Here is an 11,201-nt window from a genome sequence, read left to right on the forward strand (position 1 = left end):
AGGCACATGAATCATCCCCAGCTGGACCAGTTTTCTCCAGGATTGAGAGTCAAGCTTTGGGGTTGCCCAGTAGTGAGAGAACTTAGAGAACAGGCAGCTTTGTTCTCCCCTCTCCTGATGAAAGCACGGCTCCAGCATGAAGCCGTCACAAGGAAGCAGAAATGAGATGGATGCTCTAGTCTCAAACCAGTACCACCTCTGGATTTCCCTATATACAAACTAGTAAATTCCCCTTTTTGCTTAAGCTAGCTGTTTGCATTTTGTCATAATGAAATACCTATACATTGTAACTATAGCCCAACAGTGCAAAATTGAGGTCTGCACTGTTCACTGGCACTGCAGGAGACTGCTGTGTGCCTGGGCCTGTACAATGTTTATTATCTTTGCTATACACACAAAAGAAGTGAAATGTCCTTCTCATAGGTAAACAGTATTTGTTACATTACTTGCCTGAACTCAACACAGCCAGTATTAAGTGGAGTTGGGATATGAATTCAACTGTGCCTTGCTTTAAGTTCACTCAGATCTGCCCAGACTTTATTTGAACTTATAGTGGTGGGTAACATGGTTTGGGCTAAGCACTAGAAGTTTTTTTCTACTGACCCAAATCAGCTTCCTGATTTCCCCAGTGCACCTGGGTGGAAGATACTGAATCTCCCACAGGTCACTCTCCTTTGGGAATGGAGACACAGCCTCTCAAGTTCCCCCCAAAAAAGAGCCTCCAACTCCTCAGTCATTTATCCAAGGTCCTGGTCTTACTTCCCTCTGTAGGTATCCTTCAAACAACACTTGGCAAAATACCAGCATGTTGGAAGGGCTTTTCAAAGTAAGTTTCAAAATCATTTTACATCTGGGAAAAGAATATTAATGTTCCCCTAAAAGAGGAAGTGAATTGGATGGTTCGACAGGCTCAAGAGAGCTTCTTACAAAATACTTTTCAAAGAACTAAAACCAAAAGTTGTCTTCTGCATGGAGCTTCAGTGAGCCCTGTAGTGGGCAAGCACTCTGTAGATAATGAAAGTTGACAAGGGTAATGTGGCTAGGGTTCTCTAAGAATGTTATCTAAGGACATATACCTTTCCTGCAACAATTTCATTAAGGAAATAGCTTTGAAATGCATGTCTGCTCCCTGGTCCTGTGTGTACCTGCTGTTAGGTTGCCGATCCATTACTGGACCCCTTTTTTTTTTGTAGATAATTATTTTTTTATTGAAAGGTAGTTGACACACAGTATTACATTACATTAGTTTCAGGTGTACAACATAGTGATTCAACATTTATATACATGACAATTCTAGGTACCAGCTATCACCATACCAAGTTGTTACAATATCTTGACTATATTCATTACATCCCGGTTACTTATTATTTTACCATTGTAGGTGTATACTTTTTTTTTTTTTTTTTGTGAGGGCATCTCTCATATTTATTGATCAAATGGTTGTTAACAACAATAAAATTCTGTATAGGGGAGTCAATGCTCAATGCACAATCACTAATCCACCCCAAGCCTAATTTTCATCAGTCTTCAATCTTTTGAGGCATAACAAACAAGTTCTTACATGGAGAACAAATTCTTACATAGTGAATAAGTTCTTACATGGTGAACAGTACAAGGGCAGCCATCACAGAAACCTTCGGTTTTGCTCATGCATTATGAACTATAAACAGTCAGTTCAAATATGAATACTCATTTGATTTTTATACTTGATTTATATGTGGATACCACATTTCTCTCTTTATTATTATTATTTTTAATAAAATGCTGAAGTGGTAGGTAGATACAAGATAAAGGTAGAAAACATAGTTTAGTGTTGTAAGAGAGCAAATGTAGATGATCAGGTGTGTGCCTGTAGACTATGTGTTAATCCAAGCTAGACAAGGGCAATAAAACATCCACGTATGCAGAAGATTTCTCTCAGAACAGGGGGGTGAGGTTCTAAGCCTCACCTCTGTTGATCCCCAATTTCTCACCTGATGGCCCCCCTGCGACTGTGCCTGTCTTAGGTTGTTCCTCCCTTGAGGAATCTTACCCGTCTCTGGCTAACCAGTCATCTTCCGGGGCCATACAGGGAAATGTAAAGTTGGTAAGTGAGAGGGAAGCCTTATTGTTTGAAAAGGTTAGCTTTTTATTTCTTTGCATATTTATGCCCTGTGGCTTCTATGCCCAGCATTTGTCTTGAGGTATCTTTACCACTTGGAAGAATTATGATACTTGGTAGATTTGATATGAGGCACGAATTCTATTTAAGGGTTGTATTTAGGAAGGAAGAAGAAAAGCTATAGAAGTAGCAGGCGGCAGAAAACATGGGAAGATTGATTATTTCTTTGACATATCTTCTTGTAGAGTAACTTCAGCATGTACAGGTTTTAAGCTACTACTTAAATTGCGCACACACATTAACATAATAGGAGTATAGTTACATCACCAAAGCATACCTGTAATTACCAGCCATCTCCAGTGAAACCAAGAAAACCAGTTAGGCACCTTAGGCATTTGTGAAAACTTATCTATGATATGGTGGATATTGTCCAACTGAACTTGAACAGTCTGAGAAAAATCAGACAAATTAAAATTAAAACAACCCATTCCTGGGGAATGTTCACATCCCTTATGTTCTTTTAACAGTAAATAGTCTGTAGTTGTAAGATTTTGGAGCACTACAATTTGCACTTCTCCTAATTCTTGATTGAGTTCCAACAGTATAGATCCAGTCAAATTTGTTGTTTTACTGTATGCACAGGCCAGCTTAGATATCTCCTTCATTCCCATGGCAGGTCCAGGAACTGGTGGGATGAGTGCATCTACAGCTGTAGCAGTGCGTGGATCTTTGTTGGGGTTTTTTGATGATCATCTTCTGGCATGAGTCTTCCAGAGAGTGCAGATGTTGGAAGTTCTCTTTCATATCGTATCTTAGTTCATTTTCGGGGTAGCCCAATTAGGCTTTGATCTTCTGTATAAATGCAAACAGACCCTTTGCCTACACTTTTATATGCCCTTTATACCCTTGTGTAGAACTCATTGGAGGTTACCACACAGGAACTGCCCTTTTTTTGTTTTGTTTTGTTTTGTTTTTGGTATCACTAATCTACACTTACATGACGAATATTATGTTTACTAGGCTCTCCCCTATACCAGGTCCCCCCTATAAACCCCTTTACAGTCACTGTCCATCAGCATAGCAAAATGTTGTAGAATCCCTACTTGCCTTCTCTGTGTTGTACAGCCCTCCCTTTTCTCCTACCCCCCCATGCATGCTAATCTTAATACCCCCCTACTTCTCCCCCCCTCTTATCCCTCCCTACCCACCCATCCTCCCCAGTCCCTTTCCCTTTGGTACCTGTTAGTCCATTCTTGAGTTCTGTGATTCTGCTGCTGTTTTGCTCCTTCAGTTTTTCCTTTGTTCTTATATTCCACAGATAAGTGAAATCATTTGGTATTTCTCTTTCTCCACTTGGCTTGTTTCACTGAGCATAATACCCTCCAGCTCCATCCATGTTGCTGCAAATGGTTGGATTTGCCCTTTTCTTATGGCTGAGTAGTATTCCATTGTGTATATGTACCACACCTTCTTTATCCATTCATCTATCGATGGACATTTAGGTTGCTTCCAATTCTTGGCTATTGTAAATAGTGCTGCAATAAACATAGGGGTGCACTGATCTTTCTCATACTTGATTGCTGCATTCTTAGGGTAAATTCCTAGGAGTGCAATTCCTGGGTCAAATGGTAAGTCTGTTTTGAGCATTTTGATGTACCTCCATACTGCTTTCCACAATGGTTGAACTAACTTACATTCCCACCAGCAGTGTAGGAGGGTTCCCCTTTCTCCACAGCCTCGCCAACATTTGTTGTTGTTTGTCTTTTGGATGGCAGCCATCCTTACTGGTGTGAGGTGATACCTCATTGTAGTTTTAATTTGCATTTCTCTGATAATTAGCGATGTGGAGCATCTTTTCATGTGTCTGTTGGCCATCTGTATTTCTTTTTTGGAGAACTGTCTGTTCAGTTCCTCTGCCCATTTTTTAATTGGGTTATTTGTTTTTTGTTTGTTGAGGCGTGTGAGCTCTTTATATATTCTGGACGTCAAGCCTTTATCGGATGTGTCATTTTCAAATATATTCTCCCATACTGTAGGGTTCCTTTTTGTTCTATTGATGGTGTCTTTTGCTGTACAGAAGCTTTTCAGCTTAATATAGTCCCACTTATTCATTTTTGCTGTTGTTTTCCTTGCCTGGGGAGATATGTTCAAGAAGAGTGGACCCCTTTTCTATACCCCTATTCTTAAGAAGGGGGCCATGGTGATGCTTCATGTCCCTAGGTATCAGTGTAAACTTAGACTCTGTGTCCTATAGTAAAAAAAGGGGGAAAAAAGTAGTAGTGATGGAAAAGAGTGTATACCTTTGGACTGGTGGTCAAGGAAGGCCTCTTTCTACTGTTTTTGAAAGTGTAATTTGACTTCTTCATGGACCCCACTGAGAAACTTTTCCCCAACTCACCCCCGTGAATAAGAATCTCTATGGTGGGACTCAGGTCTCTAGATTTTTAATGTACACTCTACTCTGGAGGATAAGGTCTGGAACTCAGGAGGGATATGGAATTAATCGTCATCATTGTTCTCGATGGTTCTAGTTTCCAAAGCATTTCTCTTTGATCTAAGTCTGGGTTCAAATTCTAGCTTTGTCATTTAATTAACTGTTGTGATCACAGGCAGGTTGTTCTACCACTCCAAACTTCAGTTTCCTCATCAATAAAATGGGGCTAGTAATATTCACCCCTTAGGAGGATGAAATAGAATAATCCACATGTTACTGTTATTATGTTATTACTGGCCACTCAGCACAGAGCTGAGAGTAGAACAGAACTGTTAAAATAACTTACCCCATACCACACAGCTTTTAAGTGGCAGAACAAACTAATTAACCAAAGAAGTAGTCCTCAAGCCTTACTATGCATCAAGGTCGGGAGAGCATACAAAATTGCGAATTCCCAGACCTTACACCCAGAGAGTCCAGGAATCTGCTGCACACTTCACTGATGCCACAGAAGATTCTCATGATATTGCTCCAGGAACCGATCGCTTATAATCAAGACACTGACTTATTCCAGGAAACTGAGGATTTGGGAGGGCAGCACTACATCTTTCAAAGTTACAAGATGAGATAGACACTGAGAAGGGACTAGTGGTTACCAAGGGGGAGGGGTTGGAGTTGGGGGTGGGGAGGGAGAAGGGGATAAAGGGGCACAATAGTTCATAATCACAATATAAGTTGGTCAGTGGGGATGGTAGTACAGCATGGAGAATAGTTAATTTTGAAATACCTTACTACATTGATGGTGACCGCACTAGAAGGGGTGAGGATTTAGTATTGGTAACTGTTGAACCACTGTGTTATATATTCAAAGCCAACATAAGATTGTGTATCAACGATACATTAATTTTAAAAAAAAGTTACAAGATGAGAGGAAGAAGGGTACTACCAAGTAGTTCCCCTGAATAATTTGACCTCTCCTTGGCCCCCAGGATTCTATGGTGGCCTGAAGGTCAAGTGTAGCCTTCTTGAGATTGTCATTTTAATTACATGAGTAATCCACATTCACTGTAGAAAAATTTTAAATAAAGGTGAAAGGAGAGGAGTTCAGTATAGTGGTTAAGAGCCCAGTCAGCTTTGAGAGGAAGACAATGTACGTAAAACATTTAGCAAAGTTGGCACCAACTAAGGGCTCAGTAAGTACTAGTGTTGTAGGCAAAAAGAAAGAGGACCAGGCTGCGAACTGAGACCTCTACTTCAAACAGCTCGCAGGGTTTCCCCAGCTCATGGGTTCTCCCCAGGACTCCTGACTTCTGTAATTCCATTTGTCTCTCTGGGACCACAGTCTTACCCGTCAGCACACCTTCCTCTCCAAACCTTAACACGAGCAGCTGGTAGTGGTATAGCAGCATTCAGCTGGGAGGACATCCTCAGCCCCAAGTCTGAGTCCCAAGTTAACTGGTGCCAGAAAGCCACAACCTCACAAAGGCAAAATTTGTCCTACTTCTAAATCTGTCTCTCCCACTTCCAAATCTGAGTCTTCATTAAGTTCTTTTCCATTTTAGACCACCCAGAATATTTATTTTAACCAGATGGATGCACTGGGATACAGCCAAATTCCCTAATTCCTAAGATAAGGAAAGTCTTGGGTGAAAGCAGGAAGGGAACAAGTCTCAGCCCCATAGATACCTTCTAGGCAAGGGCTCTTCCTGCTAGCTCCCAGCTTGGCTTTGCCTGCATCTGTAAAGCCAAGAGGAGTAACAAAGACAAGGTTTCGGATGCCTATTGAACCTCTGACTTGCTGTGTAACCTTGGGCTGGACCACAGGATCTGAGGCCCCTTCCAAACACAACTTTCTGTGACACTCCCATCTCCTCCTGTGTATACACAAATTTAGTGAATCTCGGAGTTAAGGTCAGAGCCTCACAAAATAATATGACATATAAAGAATTAGCTTTTTTTTTTTTGAAAAAATGAAGTTACCATGTTTGCAGATATGATCATATATGTATAAAGATTCCACAAAAAAGCTGTTAAATAAATGGATTTAGCAAAGTTGCAGGATATAAAATCAGCACACAAAAATCAGTTGTGTTTCGATACACTAATAATGAACAAACCTAAAAGGAAATGAAGAAACCAGTTCCATTTGTAAAAGCATCAAAAAGAATAAAATATTTAGGAATTAACCAAGAAGGTGAAAGATTTATACACTGAAAGCTACAAAATACTACTGAATGAAATTAAAGATGATATAAATAAATGGAAAAACATCGTGTTCATGAATTGGAAGACAATATTGTTAAGATGTCAATACTACCCAAAGTGATTTACAGATTCACTGCAATCTCTATCAAAACCCCAATACCTATGATTAGCATGTGTAATGTGGCGCACGGGGGCATGGGGAGGGCTGCACAACACAGAGAAGACAAGTAGGGATTCTGCAGCATCTTACTACGCTGATGGACAGTGACTGTAATGGGGTTTTTGGGGGGGACTTGGTGAAGGGGGGAGCCTAGTAAACATAATGTTCTTCATGTAATTGTAGATTAATGATACCAAAATAAAAAAAATAAAAAACCCCAATACCTTTTTTCTTTGAAAAAATAGAAAAACTCATCCTAAAATTCACGTGGAATCTTAAGGGACCCCCAATAACCAAAACAATCTTGAAAAAGAAGAACAAAATGAGAGGATTCACACTTCCTGATTTCAAAATATAGTACAAGGCTACAGCAATCAAAACAGTGGTACTGGCCTAAAGACAAATGGCTGGATAGAACAGACAACCTTGAAATAAACTCTCACATATATGATCAAATGATTTTCAACATGATGCCAAGACCATTCAATGGGAAAAATAGTCTTTTTAACAAATGGTGCTGACAACATGGGATATCCACATGTAAAAGAATGAAGTTGGATTCTTACCTAACACCTTATAAAAAAATTAAAATGAACCGAAGACCTAAACATAAGAGCTAAAACTTTAAAATTCTTAAAAGAAAACAGGAGAAAATGGTATTGGACTTGTTAGTGATTTCTTGGATATGACGCCAAAGGCATAGGCAACAACCAAAAAATTAAATGAATTGTAGTTCATCAAAACTAGAATCTTTTCTGTATCAAAGGACACTATCAAAGAGTAAAAAGGCAACCCACAGATGGAAGATAATATTTGCAGGTTACATATAAGATAAGGGATTAATATCTGGAATATATACACAACTTCTAAAATCCAACAACAAAAAAACAAATGACCAGACTAAAAAATGAGCAAAGGTCTGGAATAGACATTTCTTCAAAGAAGATATACAAATGACCAACAAGCACATGAAAAGATGCTAGGGAAATGAAAATCAAAACTATGATAGGCTACTTCATAGCCATTAGGATGGCTATTATGGATAAAAAGAACAAATATTGATGAGGGAGAAACTGGAACTCTTATGTACCATGGGTGAGAGCATGTAAGATGGTGCAGCCACTATGGAAAACAGTATGGTGGTTCCTCAAAAAATTAAAAATAGAATTATCATAAGATCCAGGATTCCACTCTGGGTATGTTCACAGAAGAACTGAAAGCAGGGACGTGACCAGTTCTTTGTGTATCTATGTTCGTAGTAGCATTATTCACAATCCCAAGAAGGTGGAAGCAGCCTAAGTGCCGCCCAATAGAAGAATGGATAAACACATGTGGCATATACATACAATGGACATGTAACAAAATTTTAACCAAGTTATTATTCAGCCTGAAAAAGGAAGGAAATCCTGATATATGCTACAACACGGATGAACCTTTGAAGACACTATGCTAAATGAAATAAGCCTATCAGAAAAGGATAAATATTGTGTGATTTCATTCTTAGGAGGTACTCAGTCAAATTCAGAGACAGTTTAGAATGGTAGTTATATGATCTCACTTATATGTGGAATCTACAAAAAAAACCAACACTCATAGAAAAAGAGATCAGACTTGTGGTCACCAGAAGCAAGACGCTGGGAAGAGGGGGAAATGGAGGAAGGTGGTCAAAAGATACAAACTTCCAGTGATAAGATATATAAGTAGTTTGAGACAGGGACCCTGGGTGTAGTCAGAGAAGGGTGAGGGCCTCCGGAAAAAGGCAGGATATTTGCAATCAGAGCAATATAACTACATTCAAGGAAACCCCCTAGATGCTAATCATTTATAATTATGTGTAAGATTCACCTTAGCATGTTAAAAGGCCCAGGCCTATGTGCTGTCTTTCCTCCTTCAGATCTGATGAGGTGATTTTGCAAACTGGTCAACTAATTTAGCAAGTAAGCCCAGGCATAAACAACAAAGTAAAAGGCAAGGAGGATTCCACCTTAAAGATAAGATTACATTTTAATACCCAAGAAGTTAAGACATTAGAAATTCTTGACTTATTCTTTAGCAAACAATACCTCAGCCCACCTTGGGGGCTGAGCAGGTGGCCTTGTTTCATATGCCCCCAGACCAAGATGCTGGTCTAAATATTCTGGACCACTTAATAAGTCCACACCCCTAAGCTTTTTTTCATGTTCTCGAAAAATCCTCAACTTCCTATAAAACCCCTAGACAATGCACCACCGCAGACTCTCTTGTCCCCTCCTGGTGTGAGCCAGGAGCTCTGTCCTTTCACTTTATCTGTAAATAAAAGCCTGTACCTTGCTCTCCTGCGTTGAGTGTTTGTGGAGCTCATTCTTCGGCTTCGTGAACAAGAACCCTGACATTAGTATTAGGGAGATAATGTACAACATGATGGCTATAGCTAACACTGCTGTACAAAAGGTAGAGAAGTTACTGAGAAGGAATCCTAAGAGTTATTATCACAAGGAGAATTTCCTTTTCTTTCTTTTAACTATATCTGTATGAGAAGATGGATGTTAGCTGAACTTACTGTGGGAATCATTTCACAAAATATATAAGTCAAATCATATTGTATGCCTTAAACTTCTGCAGTGATGTATGTCAGTAACATTTTAATAAAACTGGAAAAAAAATTATTCAGCATATCCCTCCCCTACCTTTCCCAGCTTGTGGCTTTATTCCTCACCACTAGCCAATGTTGTGGTTTCATCTCCTGGACTGCTCTCTTCCCGTCTCTCCTACTCTTCCTTCAGAACTCAATTTTCCCTAACCCCCCAGATCAGATTCCCCACTACAAACCTTTACAAGCAGACCCAGCAGACTGAAAACTTACCTTTTCTGTCTCTGACCATGGGCTTCTTATTCTTCCAACATCCTATGACAGAGTGATCAGTTTGTCTCTAGTGCTGCGTGCCACCAAGGATTCTGGAAACGAGGTTTTCTGTTAATGGTACACTTCCAAACTGGAATGAGCTGGTTGGGCTCATTTTTGCATTTAGGAGGGAAACTTGTTCAGAAAAGAGGTAGAGCTGAAAGTAACAAGACCCATGAGAAAGTTAGGACTAAAGGTGTACACCCATGTCAGGTATATGGCCCTTGAGCCAGGTCCAGACAGAGTAATGTGTGTTCCAGGCTGTGTACCTTTGGGGTCCAGCCCCACTCAACCTACTGAAAGAGGATCTTGGGATTGGGTTGTGGTGGAAAACACCAGCTATAGTATTCTGAAAAAGCTCCCTAGGAGATTCTGTTGGTCATCTAGGGTGAAGAACTGCAGGTGAATGTCGATAGGAATGCAAAGGATGTTCTGAATTTAATGATGTCCTTTAAGAGTTAAAGCTTAAGGTGAAAAATGCAGATTTTGGAGTCAGAGAGCCTCAGGTACTAGGTTAGTGATTGTGGGCAAATCACCTTGTCTCCATAAACCCACCATACAGAAGTGCTATGCTTTCGTCTCAACTTATTACTGAGCACATGGCACCACAAGGAGAGGGCTTATGAAAATGTTGATTATGGGCCCCACCCCACAATGTCTGATTTAGCAGGTCTGGACCAGATGGGGGTCTGAGGATTACATCTCTAATCAAATTCCCAGGTGATGTGGCTGCCGGTGATGCAGAAACACCTGGTGACTAAGGACCATGCACATGAGAGGACACAATAGATGAATACTCAAGATACTCCGACATCTAATTAAATATTTTCTCCACTTTCCTCCGATGAGGAACTCTCAGGTGTTTCCAACTTGCTATATAACCTTAGGAAATCATTTTCCCCTTTGGGTCTCAGGGCTCACATTTGTCAAAAGAAGGTGCAGAGCAAGATAAGACACTAAATTACAGCAGAGTTAAGATCCTGAACAAGGTCCTACGAACTTGCAGGAGAGAAAACAAGCAGGGGCTAAATCCTGAGCGGCTTGGAGCTCCCGGGGGGAGGTCTGGGCTCGAAAGAACGCCTCGGGGACGGCAGGACCGCGTTCTACTCAGCTCAAGGGGACAAATTGCGACAGACTGGGCGACGCTCACGTCCAGGCTCAGCTTTCGCCTCAGACGCCGCGGTTCTTCAGTCTCCTGAGCGCCTCCCTGCGCTCGTGTCACTTTCCACTCCAAGTTTGTCCCCTTCCTCTCACCCTACTACGCGCCTGGCGGAAGCTTGCCATCACTTCCGCCACGAGTAGCGCGTTTGCGCCAAGGGGACAACTGCTATTATAAGCAGGAGGGCAAACGAAGCTGCGCGGCCGCCGATTGGCTGCGTGGGCACGTCGGCGGAGGAGGTGCAGGGTCGCCTTACTCCTC

This window comes from Manis pentadactyla, chromosome 5 (assembly GCF_030020395.1).
Source record: "Manis pentadactyla isolate mManPen7 chromosome 5, mManPen7.hap1, whole genome shotgun sequence".
NCBI lineage: Eukaryota > Metazoa > Chordata > Mammalia > Pholidota > Manidae > Manis > Manis pentadactyla.